Here is a 24961-nt window from a genome sequence, read left to right as displayed (position 1 = left end):
TATAAAAGAAACAATCCCCACATAGTGTAATACTGTAAAGAATTATTATTTTACTGGTAGGTGAATAATTTACACTCACTTGTGGTCTAGCACTGTAATGTAGTGCAGACTAGGCAAACCGGAACCTCTGAGTTGTCCGGTAAACTTTTCTCCACGGACAGATAGAGCCAGGTATGTTGTTTGTCTTTCAGCTCACTCGCAGTGTTAAAGATGTAATTACCATTCACAAAGTAATTATTATTTGTGAGTGGAAAAAGGTAAAACAAAAAAGCAAGTCATTTAAAACTTAAAAACAAGTGTTTATTAAACACAAAAATACAGTGATGCGTTTCTCATTCGTGTTACTGTTTCCTCAGGCTTATACAAATGAAAATGACTTGCTACATTATATACACATAGCTATCCAATCGGAGATAGTTTCATGTAAAATACAACCTATATGTCTAATGTTTGATAAAAGCATTTCAGTACATGTTAAGACTTAGAAATACTCTAATATAGAGATTTACCAAAATTATTGAGACCATGTTGTCTAAAAAAAAAATATACACACATGTTTTTGCCCAAGTCTATCACACATCTACAGAGGGAGACTACGTGATAGTAATTGTTGTGACATTATTTCAACATGTTATGCAATATGAGACCGTGTTGCAAAACATTGTGCAAATATGTGCTACATTGTATAGGCTATTTTTTTATAATTTTACGCTAGTGAGCATGACGTCAGACCATCAACAGATCGCCTGTATGGTCAGTCTGTGTGGCTCTGGTCCAATCCATACACATGTGAAAATGTGGTGTGCGTAACAAAAAAGTACAAAATGATAATAATCATTTGGTATTCTTACCAAAAAATTGTGAATTGATTTTAACTGCGTGCAATATGTTTGAGTGTCTTTTACTTGTCAAAAATATATCCCTATTGATTCTTACCCACATTGGGGGTGTGATTATAAACCATTTTAGACAATCGTGATAGGTGGATGATTGTGATGTCACAGGGGTGTGTTCAGTATGTATCCACTCTACTAAAGTAAAGTGCTATATGTGGAAAGACGCAACACCAAATATTATAAGCACAATTTAAAGTGAACTAAATTGTTGTGTTTTGTGCAAAAGTATATATTCTTATGACCCCAAAGTTATTCTATATAAGGTATTATGTAAATACAAATGTAAAGATACTACCTATAGCTCTCGATAGTTATAGATATCAATGTATAAATGAATAACAACAATTTAACAATTGCTATGGACATCTATGTATAAAAAGTTAACAACAATTTAGCAGTATAAAATTGTAATGTCACTATAGAGCTACTATAGAAAATAGTGCATTTCGAGAATTCTAAAATAAATGTGACTAATATCAAAAAGTACTCACAGAGTGATATAATATAATGTGATGTGCTAGTAGACTGATATTTTGGTTATTCTTACCACTTGTAATAACAAAATATCAAAATAAGAGCAACGATAGTGCTGTAATAGTGAATAAAATATTCAACACCAAGGATTTATATATATTCCAGAAATGTGTATATCATTCCATACACACACACTGTCCAACTGATTAACTACTAAAAGAGAAAAATTATAAAATAAATACAACTTATAATACTGTGTATACCTCCAAAAAATGTATGTGTGTGTGCTTGTGCACACACACATATATTGTATAATTCCTTACAGTGTGTAGTAGTTGTAAGATTGAGAATAAAGATTAGATATAAATGAGACTAAAGATGCAATAAAATAAAAGGGGTTAAGACATATAGTTAATGAAAGGCCACTAGTTCCAAATTCATTTTGAGACCGTTTGGATATAATGTGCCCAATTGATATATCCAAAAGGTCTTTCGTTGGCATAGTCTATTAAATCTATTATATAGATTTGATGCGGGAATGGATTCAATGGGAGTGATATTAAATATATTTAAATCCCCTTTATGTCTTAAATTGCAATGTCTAGGAACACTGTGATTTTTTATATTGTTTTTCATATTATGATAGTGTTCATTCCACCGGGTACGTATGACCCTACAGGTGCGGCCCACATACTGTATCCCACACGATCTGCATGTTACTACATATACCACATATGTTGATGCGCAAGTTAGATGGTGTGAGATAGGGTATGTGGAGCCACCACTGTTTGAAGTAAAGTGAGATGTCCCAGGTTTTATGTAAGTACACATTCTTTAATTCCTCTTTGAGCATTTGTATATGCCCTTTTTTTGGAATTGTCTTGACTTTTTTAGCAACAACCTTTGTTTTATTTTTGTTTTGTTTACAACTATTTTACTGGGAGCTAATACATTTTTCAAAGTTGGAGCCCGTCTAAGGACACACTTAGGTTTATCCTTGATGTTTTTGTTTAGAATCAGATCCTTTAAAAGAATGCCCCAATGTTTATTTATCGTCTTAGTTATCTTTTTGTGGCTAGTGTTTTATTGGGTCACGAAAAGACTGTTGCTGTCATTAAGGGAATTTTACTCTTTATTTGCTTTTGGGGTGAAATAATCATCTCTGTTATCCATCTTTGCTCTATTTAGGCTTTTTCAATTAGTTTGATGTGGTATCCGTTTTCAAGAAATCTTTCTTTGAGTATGAGACTCTGGTAGTCATAATCTACCATATCTTTGCAATTTTTCCTAAGTCTCTTAAATTGTCCATATGGGACATTCATCTTCCAGGGTGAATGGCGGTTATTGGTATAGTCCAAGTAGCAATTGGAGTTTACTTTTTTGAAATGATTTTTAGAACCAATACCACCATCCACACTGGAAAAAGACGAGAGACAGAGAAATACTAAAGATTCATGCTCTATTATACTAGAGAATGTGAGTCCCATAATATTGGTGTTATTATGGTTCGTGAAGGATTCGGCAGTAGTGCGGTTACGATTCCATATGATGATGAGATCATCAATATACCTTCCATAGTATACCAGATTTGCTCCATAGTCTGAGTTATAGATGTAATCTTTCTCAAATTTGCCCATGTATAAATTGGCAAAACTAGGGGCAGACCTGGTACCCATGGCGGTACCTCTAGTTTGAAGGTAAAATTCATCCTGGAACAAAAAATAATTATGTTCAAGGATGAATGATATTAACTGAATGATAAATTGTTTCTGAACATATGGTGTATATATATATATATATATATATATATATATATATATATATATATATCCTCTTACAAAAATTCCTGTACCACTTTGAGACCATTATTATGTGGAATATTAGAATACAACGAGTGTACATCACTAGTTATCCACAGCAACCCGGTTGTTTGGGGAAAGATTTTTAAATTTTATTAGCAAATCTGAAGAGTCACATATATATGACTCTAATACCACTACATATTTTTGTAGAAAGTCTACATAGGATGATATATTGTCGGTAAGACTCCCAATCCCAGCAATTATTGGTCTCCCAAGGTGGCAAAGTTTCATTTTTGTGGGTCTTTGGAAGATGGTAGTAGAACGCTTTATTAGGTTTTAAGGGGATCAAATATTCTTTTTCATTTTTATTAATGATTCCTTCTTTGAAGCCAAACTCTATGATCCCTTTTAAGGTAATTGCAAACCTTTCAGTGGGATCAAATGTAAGTTTAGCATAATAGTCCTTGTCATCTAAAATTCTCCTTGCCTCTGCGAGATAATCTAATTCTCAAGGACTATGCCCCCTCCCTTATCTGATAGGCGATTATTAGTTCTGACTTCTTTTTAAGACTATCAAGGGCTGTTCTTTCCCCACTATTGAGATTATGTCTTCCATAAATTTTATTGGGTATATTGGACAGATCTTCCAATACCATTTGTTTATATAGAACAATGTATGTGTTATCTATTGTGGTTGGTATGAAAAATGATTTTCTTTTAAATGATGTATGTGATTTATCATTAAGAAGATGTTCAGTTAATTGGTCAGGTTCACTGTAAATAATATTAGTTTTAATCCTACTATCCATTTGGTTAGTTAAAATAGGCATGGCATTAGTTTCTTTCAGTTTTCAGTGAAAGTTTTCGTGTAAAATTGTTTAAATCCATGAACAAATTAAACATGTTATGTTTGTTAGATGGGCTCAATGACAGTCCTTTCCCTAATACTCTTATCTCGTCATCGGTCAACTTGTGAGAAGATAAGTTGTATATACCTTTAGCTAGTGTCTGTAGTTCTTTTTTCTTGGTGGCTCTACTGCGTGCTTGTGATCCTCTCCTACATAACCTCTTTTTGATTTTAATTTTGGGGTATATGTGGTGAGGGGCTCTGCACAGTTTTGCACTATGTTACAATGCTTAATTACATGTGAGTGTAATTGATCTAAGTTTGCATACTCAGCAATCTTTGCAGAATTTCGCTATTTTGGCGCCTTCTTTTTTTCTTATAGCTATACTTTGAAGTGGATGGCCTTTATCCTGAGGAGAGCAGCCTATTTGTTTGTGTGTTTCAAAACACACATTTTTACTGGACTTTTAGTTACATACATATTATATAAATTTTCATAACTTTCAATATATTTATATAAGTTACTTTCTACAGTTTTATGAATTATTGTAACTTATATTGGAACCTGTACTTATATATTGAATTTCTGAGTATTTACTTACATTAAATATCTGAGTATCCATTTGTTACAGATTGCACAAATTTAAAGTGATAGCGCCCCTATTTACACTATTTATACATAGGCCAATCCATAGGGTGCGGCAATCACAATGTTATCCATTAATGAAAGACAAAATCAGAGGATGTTATTAACCTCTAATCTACCTACTATATTTATTCAGTCTAATAATGATTCCATACAAGTGCCCTCTATTACAGCTCCCACAGTTTATTCACTATTTTCTAAACTAGAGGAACTGATTAATGTAGAATGCAGACACTGGTGGGATCTAGACACTTTCAAAAAATATGTGATAAAAACAAGTCCCTAGAGGGCTACAAATATTTAAAAATTGTTCTTTCAAAAACGATTTAGAATTACTAACGAAATCGGAGGAGACTCTCACCAACTGTTCTCTAAAATGGATTGATCTTTTAATTTCACATAGAGAAAACCTTGAACAAAAAACTAATACAGAAATTGAAAATTTACAAGTATTACTGAATGACTTTAAATCACATAAGAAATATGATGAACTAAATAAAATGGTCCTAGAAAAAACTAATAAATTCCAACAAGAAATAATAGCCATAAAACAAAAGAAATTGGCTAGGGATGAGGAAGACTATATGAACAAAATGGTATATACAGTACCTATAACAAGGAGAGATCTAAAGATATAGTGACACATAGTAATGGAACCCTCTCAAATCATAATGAAAATACTGACCCCAATGATTATAAAGAAAATCAGGGGTTGGCCAAAGTAACCAGACAAAAAATAAAATAAAAACAAAATTACTTTTACAAAAACAAAAATAAAAATTATCATTACCAAAATAAAAATCATTACTATAATTGGGAGGATTCATATCAATATGATAATCAACCTTTTGACCTAAGACAAAAATTGTCAAACAATTACAATTATAGACCAATAAATTACATAAACCACTCTAATCGATATGAAGCCTTGAATAGGTTACCTTTGGAACAACCAGATAGACAGATTCCATCTGGTTCAGTGTATACCAAAAGGTTAAAGGGACACTGTACCCAAATTTTTTCTTTTGTAATTCAGAAAGAGCATGCAATTTTAAGCAACTTTCTAATTTACTCCTATTATCAATTTTTCTTCGTTCTCTTGCTATCATTATTTGAAAAAGAAGGCATCTAAGCTTTTTTTTGGTTTCAGTACTCTGGACAGCACTTTTTTTATTGGTGGATGAATTTATCCACCAATCAGCAAGGACAACCCAGGTTGTTCACCAAAAATGGGCCGGCATCTAAACTTACATTCTTGCATTTCAAATAAAGATACCAAGAGAATGAAGAAAATGTGATAATAGGAGTAAATTAGAAAGTTGCTTAAAATTTCATGCTCAATCTGAATCACGAAAGAAAATTTTTGGGTACAGTGTCCCTTTAACTAATGTAAATGCAAATAATGACCAACATCATTTTTTAGACAGGCACCCTACACCCAAATATTCACAACTGAAGTTACAAAATTATCTAGAGCCCCTCACCACATATACCCCAAAATCAAAATAAAAAAAGAGGTTATGTAGGAGCGGATCACGAGGATGCAGTAGAACCACCACAAAAAAGATTACAGACACTAGCTAAAGGTAAATACAACTTATCTTCTCACAAATTGACCGATGACGAGGTAAGAGTATTAGGGAAAGGACTGTCATTCAGCCCATCTAACAAATATAACATGTTTAATTTGTTCATGGATTTAAACAATTTTACACGAAAAGTTTCACTTCAAAATTTTTTTGCTTAGAAAAAACTGAAACAAACTAATGCCATGCCTAGTTTAACTAACCGAATGGATAGTAGGATTAAAACTAATATTATTTACAGTGAACCTGATCAATTAACTGAACATTTTCTTAATGATTATTCACATACATCATTTAAAAGAAAATCATCTTTCATACTAACCACGATAGATAACACATACATCGATCTATATAAACAAATGGTCTTGGATGATCTGTCCAAAATACCCAATAAAATTTATGGGAGGCATAATATCAATAGTGGGGAAAGAACAGCCCTTGATAGTCTTGAAGAACTCAGAACTAATAATCCGCCAAGCAGATTAGGGAGGGGGCATAGTCCTTCAGAACCTATCAGATTATCTTGTAGAGGCAAGGAGAATTTTAGATGACCAGGACTATTATGCTAAACTTACATTTGATCCCACTGGAAGGTTTACAATTACCTTAAAAGGGATCATAGAGTTTGGATTCAAAGAAGGAATCATTAATAAAAATGAAAAAGAATATTTGATCCCCTTAAAACCTAATAAAGCATTCTACTACCATCTTTAAAAGATCCACAAAAATGAAACTTGCCACCTGGAGACCAATAATTGCTGGGATTGGGAGTATTACCGACAATATATCATCCTATGTAGACTCCTTTCTACAAAAATATGTGACTCTTCAGATTTGCTAATAAAATTGAAAAATCTTCCCCAAACAACCGGGTTGGCTGTGGATAACTAGTGATGTACACTCATTGTATTCTAATATTCCACATAATATTGGTCTCAAAGTGGTACAGGAATTTTTGGAAGAGGATATATATACCATATCTTCAGAAACAATGTATCATTCAGTTATATCATTCCTCCTTGAACATAATTATTTTTTCTTCCAGGATGAATTTTACCTTCAAACTAGAGGTACCGCCATGGGTACCAGGTTTGCCCCTAGTTTTGCCAATTTTTACATGGGCAAATTTGAGAAAGATTACATCTACAACTCCAATAATATGGGACTCACATTCTCTAGTATAATAGAGCATGAATCTTTAGTATTTCTCGATCTCTCGTCTTTTTCCAGTGTGGATGGTGGTATTGGTTCTAAAAATCATTTCAAAAAAGAAAACTCCAATTGCTACTTGGACTATACCAGTAACCACCATTCACCCTGGAAGATGAATGTCCCATATGGACAATTTAAAAGACTTCGGAGAAATTGCAAATATATAGTAGATTATGACTACCATAGTCTCATACTCAAAGAAAAATTTCTTGAAAACGGATACCCCATCAAACTAATTGAAAAAAGACTAAATAGAGCAAAGATGGATAACAGAGATGATTATTTCACCCCAAAAGCAAATAAAGAGAAAAATTCCCTTAATGACAGCGAGTGTCTTTTCGTGACCCAATATAACACTAGCCACTAAAAGATAAGTACGACGATAAACAAACATTGGGGCATTCTTTTAAAGGATCCGATTCTGAACAAAAACATCAAGGATAAACCTAAGTGTGTCTTTAGATGGGCTCCAACTTTGAAAAATGTATTAGCTCACAGTAAAATGTTGTAAATGAAACAAACATAAACAAAGGTTGTTGCTAAACAGTCAAGACAATTCCAAAGAAAAGGGCATATACAAATGCTCAAAGAAGAATTGCAGAATGTGTACTTACATAAAACTTGGAACATCTCACTTTACTTCAAACACTGGTGGCACCACATACCCTATCTCACACCATCTAACTTGCACATCAACATATGTGGTATATGTAGTAACATGCAGATTATGTGGGATAAAGTATGTGGACCGCACCTGTAGGGTCAAAAGTATCCGATGGAATGAACACTATCGTAATATGAAAAACAATATAAAAAAATCACAGTGTTCCTAGACATTGCAATTTAAGACATAAAGGGGATTTAAATATATTTAATATCACTCCCAGTGAATCCATTCCCGCATCAAATCTATATAATGGATTTAATAGACTACGTCAACGAGAGACCTTTTCGATATTTCAAATGGGCACATTATATCCAAACAGTCATCTTTAGTCTCATTTATATCTAATCTTTATTCTCAATCTTACAACTACTACACACTGTAAGGAATCATACAATATATGTATTACAGCACTTTGGTTGCTCTTATTTTAATATTTTGGTATTACAAGTAGTTAGAATAACCAAGATATCAGTCCACTAGCACATCACATTATATTATATCACTCTGTGAGTACTTTTTGATATTAGTCGCATTTATTTTAGATATTCTCAAAATGCACTATTTTCTATAGTAGCTCTAGTGACATTACAAACCTATACTGCTAAATTGTTGTTAACTTTTTATACATGGATATCCATAGCAATTGTTAAATTGTTGTTATTCATTTATACATTTATATCTATCACTATCGAGAGCTATAGGTAGTATTTATACATTTGTATTTACATAATACCTTATATAGATTAACTTTGGGGTCATAAGAATATATACTTTTGCACTCAACACAGATCACTTTAAATTGTGCTTATAATATTCGGTGTTGCATCTTTACACATATAGCACTTTACTTTAGTAGAGTGGATGCATACTGAACACACCCCTATGACATCACAATCATCTACCTATCGCAATTGTCTAAAATCGTTAATACTCACACCCCCAATGTGGGTAAGAATCAATAGTGATATATGTTTGACAAGTAAAAGACACTCAAACATATTGCACGCCGCAAAATCAATTTATTATAATTTTGTACTTTTTTGATGTGCACACCACATTTTCACATGTGTATGGATTGGACCAGAGCCACACAGACTGACCATACAGGTGACCTGTTGATGGTCTGACGTCATGATCACTAGCTTAAAATGATTTAAAAACAGTCTATATAATGTAGCACACATTTTCACAATGATTTGCAACACAGTCTCATATTACATAACATGTTGAAATAATGTCACAACAATTACTATGATGTAGTCTCCCTCTGTAGATGTGTGATAGACTTGGGCAAAAACATGCGTGTATACTTTTTTTAGATGGACTACATGGTCTCAATAATTTTAGTAAATCTCTATGTTAGAGTATTTCTAAATCTTAACACTTACTAAAATGCTTTTACTAAACAATAGACATATAGGTTGTATTTTACATGAAACTATTATACTATACCATTTTACTATTATAAAAACACAACATTTACTAGGTCATGTGACCAGGAAGGGTGTGTGTTTTTTTTCTGGCTCTCCTATTGGTTAGCCATGTGTAAATAATGTAGCAAGTCATTTTCATTTGTATCAGCCTGAGGAAACAGTAACACGACTGAGAAACGTGTCACTGTATTTTTGTGTTTAATAAACACTTGTTTTTAAGTTTTAATTTACTTGCTTTTATGTTTTTACTTTTTTCCACTCACAAATAATAATTACTTTGTGAATGGTAATTACATCTTTAATTCAGTGAGTGAGCTGAAAGACATACAACATACCTGGCTCTATTTGTCTGTGGAGGAGAGTTTACTGGACAACTCAGAGGTTCCGGTTTGCCTAGTCTGCACTACAATACAGTGCTAGACCACAAGTGAGTGTAAATTATTCACCTACCATTAAAATAATAATTCCTTACAGTATTACGGTATGTGGGGATTGTTTCTTTTATAGAGCATATCTCAGAGTGAAATACACTCCCTTGCACCGGTTTGCCATATATACCTGAGGAGAGTTTGCCGTACAACTCAAAGGATCTGGTCTGCCCAGTTTTGCCCTACGTAACAGTGCTTAATTACATGTGAGTGCAATTGATCTAAGTTTGCATACTCAGCAATCTTTTGCAGAATTATGCTATTTTGGCACCTTCTTTTTTTCTTATAGCTATACTTTGAAGTATAAATACACATTTTTACTGGACTTTTAGTTTCATACATAATATATCAATATAACTTTCAATATATTTATATGTTACTTTCTACAGTTTTATGCATTATTGTAACTTATATTGCAACCTGTACTTATATTTTAAATTTCTGAGTATGTATTTACTCTAAATATCTAAATATACCTTTGTTGCAGATTGCACAAATTTAAAGTGATAGTGCCCCTATTTCCAATGTTTTGTGTTTTCTTTTATCCATAATTCCTTCACTATAGGGTGAGTAAGTGGTAATAAAGCTTATGGGATAGGACTGATTAACAATTTTGGGTTTCAATAACCCATTTCTATCTTTTCTCATAGCTATATTATAAGCCTTTACTAAAGATTTATGAGAATATCCCTGTTGTAACAGTCACTCCCTCAAATCACTTGCTGCTTTTTTAAGACTCTTCTGTTGAGCAGTTCCTCCTCATCCTTAAATACTCCCCAATAGGTAACGCTCTGATGGTAGAGGGATGATGGCTGCTTGAGGCACACAAGATATATAGATAACTCTAGTTCCCAAGCTTCTGGTCGTCATGCCAACATAAAAAAAATTACATTTGCATGACAAACAATAGATGACATTGTCACTTTTGCCGTTGATATGGTTACTAACAAACAATTTTTTAATAAATCTGTCGGTGACAGGTTTAGTAACCACCATGTGTTGGCATACCCGACACCCACCGCAAGGAATTGAACCTTTATATAGTGGGGGCTTGATAATGCATGACTAATACATTTAATCCTGAAGAAAGAGGAATATTTCTGCTTGCACCACCTGTTTAACATGTTATAGAAGATAGCTGTGTTAAGCTAAAAGAAGGGTATAATGTGGTCCTGTGATAAATATAAAGATAGGAGCTTATGACACAGTTAAATTCAGTGTAGGACCCATGGAAACTTTTAACAGATCCCAATTGTGCATATCAGAGCAAATTTAAGATCTCATATCAGAATAACTGGCTAACGGAATGCATTGGCAACATAATACAGAGGGCAGAAGGGGGGGTGTAATGACGCTGTATTAGCATTACTGTGTAAAAGCCAATAAGAAATAAGGTCCGGATTGACACCCGCAGTTTGTCCTATCAATGGAAGAATAGGAAGGGTGGAAGGGGTGGCAAGACCCTTTGGGTTCGGATTGGCTCATAACATGAAGCAGGAGGCTTAAAAGGATTCAGTACCGTATTTTCGGCTTGTCATTTTATACTAAACATTGAGAATGGCCAGTATTACGGCCAAAAAGCGTTTGTTTTAAAAGTATTATCATTTGTGACACACCTGGCACCTGAAGCCGACGTATCCAGTTTTTATCCCGTCCAGGAAACAGGGGGTGTTTGACGATCTTTTCTATGGTGTGGGGGGGGGGTGTTTGCAGGGTTCCCTGTGGTTTTATGTGTGTTAACTATTAAAAGTTAAGTTTTAGCCATAATACTACGATATTACTAAGGGTGAGTGCTGTAAGCCCCTATCTTTTTTGTTCTCTCCTCTCTGTGGGAGGGTTTTTTGCTATTATATTATATATAGTGGGGTAGCACTGGCCTATTTGGTTTATTCCCTTAGTTAAATATTTGTCACAGTGCCAGTGATCACTTTTTTATATTGATATTATCTTGAGGGGGTTTTGAACCTTCTCTTTCTCTGACTAGAGCACGTGATATTATCATACTATGGCTTTTTTTATTTAAATGCTGAAATGTTGAAATGGTCCGAGGACATTAGCAAACTTACCCATGAATAGCACAATAAGAGTACCCTAGAAGGGTGGAAATAGTGTAGAATAATCTAAATCTATTAAATAACTTAAAAAGATTAGGAAAAAACAAATAAAAAGCTAATGGAACATTGGAATATACAATTTCTATAAAGATAATAGTGTAATTCTAAGGGGCTTAAGATTAAAAGTATTTCCTTCTTTCAGTAACTTTAAACCTGAATTTAGACTTAAATAGGAAGAAGCTTTATCTGAATGCTCATTGAAACTTATGGGTTATCTGATTGAATATGAAATGGATAACTTGAAAGATATTACAGGGGAAATCACTAAACTTTGTGAAGAATTGAAACAATGTGAGCTGAAAGATGATTTTCAGAAATCTTATAATAAAATCAAAAGTGAAGTGAAAAGGTTTGTGAGATTCATCTCAGAGAAAAAAGAAAGGGAAATAGATAGAGACTTAAGCAAGTATTCTAATAGTAGGGTGTACCTGTGGGGTCAGAACAGAACAGCCACCATTGATTCTGATAACTCAGACAGAGATTGTGACACTACTGATGCTGAAGGCTCAGATGGGGAAAAGAGACCCAAACCTATCCTGAGAAATAGAATCCAACCCCATACCAACCCTGAGAATGTCTCTTTAGGAGGATAACTAGGAGGGGGAGGGGGAACAGACCATGCACCAGGTGCCAAGTGCGCTTCAATCAGAAACCTCAACATTACAAGAAAAAGTAACAACAGATGAGCTTAATATTATAAATCTCTCATATATCATTTTAACAGACACACAAATTTCAGTTCTTAAAAGAGGTCTCTATTTTGTACCCACTGCTGAAACAAGTTCAAAATAATAAAAGATGTTTACTTGTTTACAAGGAAAATACCGCTGAAAAAATAATTTACTAACTCAGATGTGTTAGATAATACTGATATGGCAGCGATACAAGACTTAATTACATTATTAGATGAGTCAGAACCCACAAGCACTGATTCTAGTAATAATGGGTGGCGCCATCCCTTGAAACTTAAGTCACACTTTGTACCTCCAAGTAATGTGTCACACATTTCTTTAACATTTCTTAATCTAGTCTGTAATGACATTTTGTCAATTAAAAAGAACAGAAGATCAGGGGAGGATAATCTCACAAGTGCAGAGAGAGAAGCCCTGAAGGAATTATCGAAAAAGTCTGACATACAGATTTAAAAAATGGAGAAGGGAGGGAACATAGTGCTATGGCCTACCTCTATGTATATGGAGGAGGCCAAGAGACAATTAATGAACACCAAAAACTATAAAAGAATTCTGGGAAATCCTACTGAAACGTTTCAGGAGCAGTATAATAGAATAATTAATGAGGCTCTTCAAAATGGTATCAGTGATCAAACTGAATCCAAATTCTTAACTAGACACAATACTAAGGTTGCAACTTTTTATATGTTGCCTAAAGTGCACAAAAACCTGTTATGTCCCCTTGGAAGACCAATAATATCAGGGATAGACTCTTCAATGGAACGTGCTAGTTAGTACCTAGATACCAGGTTAAGAAATATAGTCACTTCTTTACCATCACACACCAGAGATTCAATGCATGTACTAAATAAAATTAAAGATCTGGAGATAGCACAGGGATCAGTACTAGTGACCTGTGGTGTGGAATCTCTCTACAAAAGTATGGGGATGTAGAGCAGTATCCCACTTTTTACAAAAAGATACTGGGTTGGAAGAGAGTACAAAAGATTTCATCATCGGATTACTGAAGTTTTTGCTAAATCATAACTATTTTGGCTTTGATGAAAGATTTTAGCTATGTGGTACAGCTATGGGCAATTCATGTGCCCCAAAATATGCCAATATCTATCTGGGGTGGTGGGTGGAGTCTATAGTGAATCATGAATCAATAAAACATTTCACACAATACATTTCCCACTGCTTCAGATACATAGATGATATTCTATTTGTATGGACTGGACCAGTGGAGAAACTTCAGGAGTTTGTAGCAATTGTGAATGACAATCCTTTTTGGTTTATTTTTAACCTATTCGGTAAACAAAGACAAGGTTGAGTTCCTGGATCTGACCATTTCAAAAGTGGGCAATACATTAGAGACTAAAACATATAGGAAACCAAGTGCTACAAACAATATCTTTTGTGCCTCGAGCAGCCATCATCCCTCTACCATCAGATTGTTACCTGTTGGGGAGTATTTAGGGATGAGGAGGAACTGCTCAACAGAAGAGTCTTTTAAAAAAGCAGCAAGTGATTTAAAGGGAGAGAATGTTACAACAGGGATATTCTCATAAATCTTTATTGAAGGCTTTTAATATAGCTATGAGAAAAGATAGAAATGGGTTTTTGAAACCCAAAATTGTTAATCAGTCCAATCCCATAAGATTTATTACCACTTACTAACCCTATAGTGAAGGAATTAGAGATATATTTATTAAACATTGGCATGTATTGAAGGCTGATGATCAATTAAAATGATTGCTAACAGATAATCCAATGTTCACTTATAAAAGGTTGAATAACCTTAGTGACGGTCTAACAAGAAGTCACTTAAACAGAAATGCTAACAAGCCCCCACTATATAAAGGTTCAATTCCTCATGGTGGGTGTCGGGTATGCCAACACATGGTGGTTACTAAATCTGTCACCGAAAGATTTAATAACAAATGGTTTATTAGTAACCACATCAACTGTAAAAGTGACAATGTCATCTATTGTTTGTCATGCAATTGTTATCTGTTTTATGTTGACATGACAACCAGAAGCTTGGGAACTAGAGTTACTGAACATTTGAGCAATCTAAGGACTGTCAAAAAAGATGTTGAAAAAGGGAAGCAAATTACAAGTGTGGCTAGGCACTTTTTACAGCATCACAATGGTAATACTAATGCTTTAAAATTTTGGGGACTAGAAAGGTTGAGACCAGGAATAAGAAGTGGTAATAAGGAGGCTGTTTTGATGCAGAGAGAAACAAAGTGGATATTTAGAGGCCCATTTATCAAGCTCCGAATGGAGCTTGAGGGCCCATGTTTCTGGTGAGTCTTCAGATTTGCCAGAAACAGCAGTTATGAAGCAGCGGGTTGAATGACACCGATTGGCCATGAGTCTGCAGGGGGCGGCATTGCACCAGCAGCTCTTGTGAGCTGATGGTGCAATGCTCAATACAGAGAGCGTATTGCTCTCCGCATTCAGCAATGTCTGTTGGACCTGATCCGTGCTGTCGGGTCAGGTCCAACAGACATTTTATAAATAGGCCTCTTAGAATTAATTGTGTGATGCCTTATGGCATGAATGAAAACAATAATTATTGGGTATTTCTTTAAGTAATGTTATTTGGAGTTATGCAAATGTTGATTGCCAGTTCAGTATAGTAGACTTTATGCTAAGCAGTTGACTGGTATATGTACATTAGGGTAACCTATGAGATTCAGCACTTTTGATCATGGTATGATCTGTGCACTGAATAAAATGTAACCTTGTTTCGAGCAGAATCACTGTGGATATGCTTAAAAATTGGGAAGGGTGCTCTGAAAACACTTATATAAGAGCGTGTAAGATATGACACCAAATGTTAAGTAAGGGACATCCAAAAAGAAGATGACCTATGAGATCTAATGTTTGTGGTCATTAATGGTATGAAATGTACACTAGTTATGCAATGTAACGTGGGTTGAAATATAAACAATATGCTTAGATAATACAGGAATAATACATATAATCCTGAAGTAGGAGGAATCATTCTGCTTGCACCACCTGTTTAACATGTTATAGAAGATAGCTGTGTTAAGCTAAAAGAAGGATATAATGCAGTCCCATGATAAATATAAAGATAGGAGCTTATCACACAGTTAAAATCTGTGTGGGACCCCACGGAAACGTTAAACTTTTAACAGATCTCAACCACGGAAACGTTAAACTTTTAACAGATCTCAATTGAGCATATCAGAGCAAATGTAAGATCTCATATCAGTATAACTGGCTAACGGAACGCATTGACAGCATAATACAGAGGGGAGAAGGGGTGTTTAATGATGCTGTATTAGCATTACTGTGTAAAAGCCAATAAGAAATAAGGTTTCAGATTCACCCCCACAGTATGTCCTATCAATGGAAAAATAGGAAGGGTGGGAGGGGCGGCAAGATGCTCCAGGTTCAGATTGGCTCTTAACATGAAACAGGAGGCTTAAAAGGCTTTGGTACCCGTATTTCCGGCTTGTTATTTTATACTAAACATTGAGAAAGGCCAGTATTACGGCCGAAACGCGTTTATTTTAAAAGTATTATCGTTTGTGACACCCCTGGCATCTGAAGCTGACGTATCCAGTTTTTCGGCCTTGAAACAGGGGGTGTTCGGAGATCTTTTCAATGGTGGGGGTGAGGTGTTTGCAGGGTTCCCTGCGGTTTTATGTGTGTTAACTATTAAAGGTTAAGTTTTAGCCAAAATACTATGATATTACTAAGGGTGAGTGCTGCAAGCCCCTATCTTTTTTTGTTCTCTCCTGTCCATGGGAGGGTTTTTTGCTATTACACTCATATAGATACAGTACCATCTGATAAATGTTAATAACATTTTTTGTAAGAGTTAAAATGTATTAGTCCATGTAGGTTGTTAAGGGTATAATGGGAGGGTGTTGATCAACATGCATTTAATAAAGTAAGCAGGTGATGGCTAAAAGTGACGGTAAGGTTGTGATGAAAGCAAAAAGTTAAGGTCATGTGTGAAAATAGTGAGGATCTGTGTGTAAAGCAGGTGTTATCATGCAGAAATTACTGATAATTTAGGGTTGAAAAGAAAAAGTAGACCTGATGTATGATTTTACCTACTATCAACCATTCATCAGGACACTCTTGATTCTCAAACCTTTCAAAGAGGGCAGAATACTGTAGGATATATGAGTCATAATTACTTAAATAAATAATCCATTGACACTATGGGATCCATTTAAGAACTGCTAGATGAACAAGGGTGGCCATCTCTGCTCCTGTCCGCCCAGCATTGTGGCTAGTGGGCAGCAATATGCTGCCCAAATGTATTATTGCACAAACCTATTGAGTGATGGACATCAATAAGAATTTCAGGAAAACCAAACCTTCTTTATTATATACAATCATCCTTCTAAGACATTGATTGGCCAAAATCAGGCCACATGACTATTGTAATAGCAACTATATGGCTAGATTTAGAGTTTTGTCGGTAAAGACCCGCGTAGCTAATGCTGCTTTTTTTCCCAGCGCACCCTTAAGACAATGCTGGTATTTAGAGTTGTCTGAGGGGCTGCGTTAGGCTCAGAAAAGGGTGCGTTGAGTCTAATTTAGCTCCACATCAACCTTCAATACCAGCGTTGCTTACGGTAGCGGTAAGCTGGAAAAATGTGCTCATGCACAATATCCCTATAGGAAACAATGGGGCAGTTTGGGCTGAAAAAAAAACTAACACCTGCAAAAAAGCAGCATTCAGCTCCTAACGCAGCCCCATTGTTTCCTATGGAGAAACACTCTCTAAGTCTGCAACTAACACCCTAACATGAACCCCGAGTCTAAACACCCCTAACCTTACACTTATTAACCCCTAATCTGCCTCCCATATGAGTGGAACAATATTTTGTGCTCCCATTCGCATGTTAACCCCGCTAGCCAAAGACTTTTTGCGCGTGTCAGGTAACACACACATTACAAATTGAAGTTAGAATATTGTGACTGCATTAACAAATTCCCCCATAGACTTGCGAAAAGTGGAAAAAAATCTACCAGCCAAAAAGTCATGCAAACTCGATCACTTTCTCTATTGCGCCTATCCGACATGAAATATTAATATTTTACTTAGCAGAATATATATATATATATATATATGTGTGTTTATATGTGTATATAAGTCTGTAAATACATTGAAATATATATATATATATATATATATATATATATATATACAGGGAGTGCAGAATTATTAGGCAAATGAGTATTTTGACCACATCATCCTCTTTATGCATGTTGTCTTACTCCAAGCTGTATAGGCTCGAAAGCCTACTACCAATTAAGCATATTAGGTGATGTGCATCTCTGTAATGAGAAGGGGTGTGGTCTAATGACATCAACACCCTATATCAGGTGTGCATAATTATTAGGCAACTTCCTTTCCTTTGGCAAAATGGGTCAAAAGAAGGACTTGACAGGCTCAGAAAAGTCAAAAATAGTGAGATATCTTGCAGAGGGATGCAGCACTCTTATAATTGCAAAGCTTCTGAAGCGTGATCATCGAACAATCAAGCGTTTCATTCAAAATAGTCAACAGGGTCGCAAGAAGCGTGTGGAAAAACCAAGGCGCAAAATAACTGCCCCTGAACTGAGAAAAGTCAAGCGTGCAGCTGCCAAGATGCCACTTGCCACCTGTTTGGCCATATTTCAGAGCTGCCACATCACTGGAGTGCCCAAAAGCACAAGGTGTGCAATACTCAGAGACATGGCCAAGGTAAGAAAGGCTGAAAGATGACCACCACTGAACAAGACACACAAGCTGAAACGTCAAGACTGGGCCAAGAAATATCTCAAGACTGATTTTTCTAAGGTTTTATGGACTGATGAAATGAGAGTGAGTCTTGATGGGCCAGATGGATGGGCCCGTGGCTGGATTGGTAAAGGGCAGAGAGCTTCAGTCCGACTCAGACGCCAGCAAGGTGGAGTACTGGTTTGGGCTGGTATCATCAAAGATGAGCTTGTGGGGCCTTTTCGGGTTGAGGATGGAGTCAAGCTCAACTCCCAGTCCTACTGCCAGTTTCTGGAAGACACCTTCTTCAAGCAGTGGTACAGGAAGAAGTCTGCATCCTTCAAGAAAGACATGATTTTCATGCAGGACAATGCTCCATCACACGCGTCCAAGTACTCCACAGTGTGGCTGGCAAGAAAGGGTATAAAAGAAGAAAATCTAATGACATGGCCTCCTTGTTCACCTGATCTGAACCCCATTGAGAACCTGTGGTCCATCATCAAATGTGAGATTTACAAGGAGGGAAAACAGTACACCTCTCTGAACAGTATCTGGGAGGCTGTGGTTGCTGCTGCACGCAATGTTGATGGTGAACAGATCAAAACACTGACAGAATCCATGGATGGCAGGCTTTTGAGTGTCCTTGCAAAGAAAGGTGGCTATATTGGTCACTGATTTGTTTTTGTTTTGTTTTTGAATGTCAGAAATGTATATTTGTGAATGTTGAGATGTTATATTGGTTTCACTGGTAAAAATAAATAATTGAAATGGGTATATATTTGTTTTTTGTTGAAGTTGTCTAATTATTATGCACAGTAATAGTCACCTGCACACACAGATATCCCCCGAAAATAGCTATAACTAAAAACAAACTAAAAACTACTTCCAAAACTATTCAGCTTTGATATTAATGAGTTTTTTGGGTTCATTGAGAACATGGTTGTTGTTCAATAATAAAATTAATCCTCAAAAATACAACTTGCCTAATAATTCTGCACTCCCTGTGTGTATATATATATATATATATATATATATATATATATATATATATATATATATATATAAACTGTATATACACAATATACGAAAGAATCTATAGTTTGCAGAGAATAGAGGCTAAGATTGCTTGTCAGTTAAATCAATAAATAACAAGCAAACTACATGACCTCTCCCTTCACACCTTGCAGAGGCGTAGGGAGCTGAATCCTCTCACTACTTTGCTCAGAAATAAGAGGATACTTTATTGATGGGGATTCCCTTTCCAACTATATATACTCCACGGAAATAGAAAGCTTGCGTGCAGAACACCGGCAGATGTTGCATCCTTTTGCAAGGAGCTAGACCTGGACCCTCCAGATTGTTTCTTATCTACTACCACACAGCAGCACCCCAATCACAAGACACAAAGACCTTCATCAGAACACTGGAAGTTCTCGCAAACCAGCAACAGTGGAAATTTGCAATGGTTGCAGACACCCTTCTTGAAGAAAGGACAAACTACCTCTCAGGCTGAGACACACAAAAGGCAACAATCAACAACACCATCCTGAACAACACCTCCTTCACCTTACATCACTTTTATGTGACTTGATATTGCAAAATCCCACATAAAAACTTTCTACACCGCACGCTAAAATACAAAGATATATCAGCGGTACTATACTATCCTGGACAATATGAAGCAGACAGCTTTGAACCTTCCTCCTGTATCCTAAAAGGACTCCTATCACAAACTCAAGGATGGTAAAAATCTTTCTAGGGCAGTAATATTTAAAAATATAATTTAATATGGTTTTAGGAGCTGATAACCACCTCCAAACTTTGCACTGTTAATGACTAAAATAATCTACCTGTTAGTATTCTATGTTGAAACATTGACGTGCCTCTAGAAGGCTCAAATCTAGCAATATTACTTTAGTTATTGTTTATTGTTCATGCTTTTCTTTTCTTTCAACTTTTACAAGGTACATGATGCGGACTAAACCACGCACAGGGAGGCTGATGCACCACTCACTATACACCTACACACACACAAATGGCAAATACCGGTAAACAAATAAACTTAATCTCACAGAATGTGAAAGGCTTTAACTCTCCACATAAGAGATCCTTAACATTGTTAGACCTACATAGGAAAAAAGGGGACATATTGTTCTTACAGGAAACTCACTTCCAAAAGAACCAAAATACCTAGGTAACATATACACTCAACACTTTCATAGCTCTTGCTAGCACACAAAAAATGGAGTGATCATACTTATACATATGAATATCCCTTTTACTCATATATAAACTTTCACTGATGCTGAAGGTAGATTCCTAAGTATATTTGGTCTATTATATGGTGCCCCAGTTACACTGCTTAATCTTTATGCCCCTAATATGAGGCAAATGCCATTTTTAAAAAAAATATTTTAATTGCATACTTGATCTCTCCAAAGGAGCAGTATTCATAGGTGGTGACTTCAATCTTCCCTTCCAACCAAGATTAGATTATTCTAACCCAAAACCCACCATCCCCAAAAGTACGGTTAAACAACTCTGGAAAATCTTAAAAGACCAGAATCTTTACGACTCTTGGAGATTTGTACACCCTAACACTAGGGATTATACCTTCTTCTCTTCACCACACCGATCTTATAGTAGATTAGAATATGGGGCCGAATTATCATTGTGCGAGCGGACATGATCCGATATTGCGGATCATGTCCGCTGCACATCGATAAATGCCGACAGCATACGCTCTCAGCATTTATCTTTGCACCAGCAGTTCTTCTGAACCCTGCGTATTCGATCAGGTTTATTTCTGGCTATATCTGTTTGCCGCCTCAGAGCAGGCGGACAGGTTATGGAGCAGCGGTTTTTAGAGGCCTAAAGACTAAAAGCTTAAAGGCTCGCCAGAAACACAGGGCATCAAGCTCCATATGGAGCTTGATAAATATGCCCCTATATATTAACAAACTAGAGTGGCCTAGCACATATTATATCCTCTAAAATATCACATGCAACGTGGTCGGACCACTCTGCAGTTAATCTACAATTTTGATGGCCAAATGCCTTCCTACACCCATTTATTTGGAAATTAGATGATACCCTTTTGCTAACCCCAGAATCCGCTGATCCGATTGAAAAATCACTCTCAAAATACTTTGCATTTCACTTCCTTTCCAGTATGGGAAGCAGATAAGTGTTACATGTGAGGGGAATTCATTGAACGCAAATCCAAATTAAAAAAATTAGCTAGACAACAATTTTTAGAACTCACAAACACCCTATCCAAGGATGAATGCAAGCATAAGAGAAATCCACAAGACCAGGCACTATTCATTAAATTGGAAGCAGCGATAAATGCAGTTCAAGACCTTTTAATTCATGATTCTAACCAAATTGCATTAAAAACTAGACAACGGTTCTACTTTGAGAGCAATAGTGCAGGGAGATTACTCTCCAGAGCACTCAAGATGAAAAAACTGAAAACTTTCGTGCATCAATTGAAAACACCCTCTGGGAAACAAGTGTACACCTTTCCAGACATTCTGTCACAATTTGAGACTTACTACTCTAACCTTTATGATATAGTAAATTCCGAGCAATTACCAAACAGAGATATAGATGACACCACATATCTAAAAAACACCCCACTACCACAACTAACACATGCGCAAGCCCTAGACCTTGACACCCAATTCACCCCCATGGACATAACTGCAGCCATTAAACTGTTACCAATTGGCAAAAGTCCAGTCCCAGACGGTTTTACCTTCCAATACTATAAAACATTTGCACATATCCTAACACCTCACCTACTTTCAATATTCAACAGCATAGACCGTCAGCATCCATTCCCACTCTCCATGCTTGAAGCACACATTTTCGATAATACAAAAATTATAGCGACAAGACTTAATAAAATACTTCCCAAATTAATATATCTCAACCAAACAGGATTTATCCCACAGAGAGAGGTGTGAGATAACACTATTAAAACTCTTACATTGTTTGAATATGCCCAATCACATAAAATACCCTCAATATTCCTACCAATCGATGTGGAAGAAGCCGTCTATAGGCTAATCTGGGAATTTTTACGCAAAACCTTACTTAGATTTGGATTTGTAAATACCCTTATAGACAAAATCTTTGCATTTTACAATACACCTAAAGCACAAATTAAGTTAAAAGACTCCTTGTCAAACCCATTCACTATTCCCAACAGCACAAGGCAAGGATGCCCCCTGTCACCACTTTTGTTTGTGCTCGCAATGGAAGTCCTGGCCACTCGTATCAGACAAGCTAAAGATATCAGAGGGATACTTATAGACCAGACACAATATAAAGTCACATTCTATGCTGATGACCTTTTACTCACCTTAACTGACCCACAATCCTCCTTAAAAATGCTAATACCAATACTAGACACATATGGGACACTCTCACACTTCAAAGCGAACACATCCAATGGAATTATAAAATTTAAATTTGACACATTTTGCTAAAATACCTGGTGATTCATATAGCCAAATATCTGGGAGCTCTTTTCACGCTCAATTTCCAATCATTGCTCAAAAATATTCAATCAGACTTACTCAGCTGGAGACACAAACATCTATCTTGGTTAGGAAGAATACAAGCATACAAAATGATTATACTACCCCGCCTGCTATACATATTCCAAACTATACCAATCCACCTGCCACCTTCTTTCATAGATACATTGCAAAAGGTGACTAACTCTTTTATATGGGGCAACAAAATACCTAGAATCTCAAAGCACACAATGTAGCATAGTAGACACAATGGGGGACTGGGGGTTCCTAACATTCTTTACTATAACCATGCTTTGCAATTGGTGAAAATAGTGTAAACACGCCGATACTAAAGAATGGGTTATGCTCGAACACTTCCTAACAGTACCCAGCAAACACGAATGGAGACACCACATAACACAATTTCACTAGAAAAATACCATTATTACCAAACACAATGCATAGATTTTTACTGTGCAGTGAAATTCTTTTGGGAAGAATACCTATACTCAATGCAAAGTAACATTTAATTCCCACATACTCCAGCACTCCCATTAAAAAAATGATTAGGCGAAGCCAAGAGCTCTAACACAGGAAAATACACCACAGGAAAACATAACTATACATCACAACCCATACTTTTCTTGCATCACACACCAGCCTCCCTGAAATTAAGAAACAACAAGACAATGAAACTATCTAGTTATGATTGTACTAAGTTACTATAATGCTACAAGAATAAAAATACTAAGAAACTGCCCGCCTTGTACCATTGTTTCTTTTTTTATGTTTGAACAGTTTTAGTTTAATTAAAAAAAAAAATTAAAAATGAGCACAATGGAAACCACCTTAATGGTCTGATAGAACAAACTTATCTAAAGATAATCGAGGAAACTTGATATCATATAGAAGATAATTGGTTGATTACTAACTTATATCCAAATATACAACCTATTTCTGAGTTTGCTACAGTATAAAAATGATCATTGTTCATATGTAACTAATCATATCAGTGAGGTGAGAAAACACCGTTTTGTCCTTATTTGTAAATTGTATTTTTCCTTCTCTAAATAAAGCTTGTTTTGAAAAAAAAATTTAACCTCTAATCCGCTGCTCCCCAACATCGCCGACACAAAATAAAAGTATTAACCCCTAAATCGCTGTCACCCACATCCTTTCTACTATAATAAACCTATTAACCCCTAAACCGCTGACCCCTCACATCATAACTACTATAATAAACCTATTAACCCCTAAACCGCCGCCCCCCCATAGTACAACACAATAAATTAAAGGGACAGTCTACACTAGAATTTTATTGTTTAAAAAGATAGATAATCCCTTTATTACCCATTCCCTAGTTTTGCATAACCAACACAGTTATATAAATACACTTTTTACCTCTGTGATTACCTTGTATCTAAGCCTCTGCAAACTGCCCCATTATTTAATTTCTTTCGACAGACATCCATTTTAGCCAATCATAGCTGGCTCACTGGAAAAAACACCCCCTAAGCTAACAATAAACTACCAATTGCCCTTAAAAGGGCCTTTTGTTAGTTAAACAGCTCTTTTACATAAAAATTACAAAGTCCCCCTAACAGTAAACCCCCCAAAATAAAAAACTCTATAAAAACCTAAGCTACTCATTGCCCCTAAGGGGGCATTTGTATGGGCATTGCTCTTAAAGGGGCATTCAGCTCTTTTACTGCCCATCCCTAAAAAAAACCACCCAAAAAAATAAACAAAAAACCTATCATTAACCCCAGAAAATCTACTCACAGTTCCTGAAGTCCGGAGGCACAGAGCATCATCACCTGTAGTGCGGACATCCAGTGAGGAGGATCCTCCTCATATGATCACTGCCATACACTAAAGCTTGAATGCCAGGTACATGTTTA

This window comes from Bombina bombina, chromosome 6, assembly GCF_027579735.1.
Source record: "Bombina bombina isolate aBomBom1 chromosome 6, aBomBom1.pri, whole genome shotgun sequence".
Classification (NCBI taxonomy): Eukaryota; Metazoa; Chordata; class Amphibia; order Anura; family Bombinatoridae; genus Bombina; species Bombina bombina.
The sequence above is the reverse complement of the archived record's forward strand: the minus strand, read 5'-3'. Positions refer to the sequence as shown.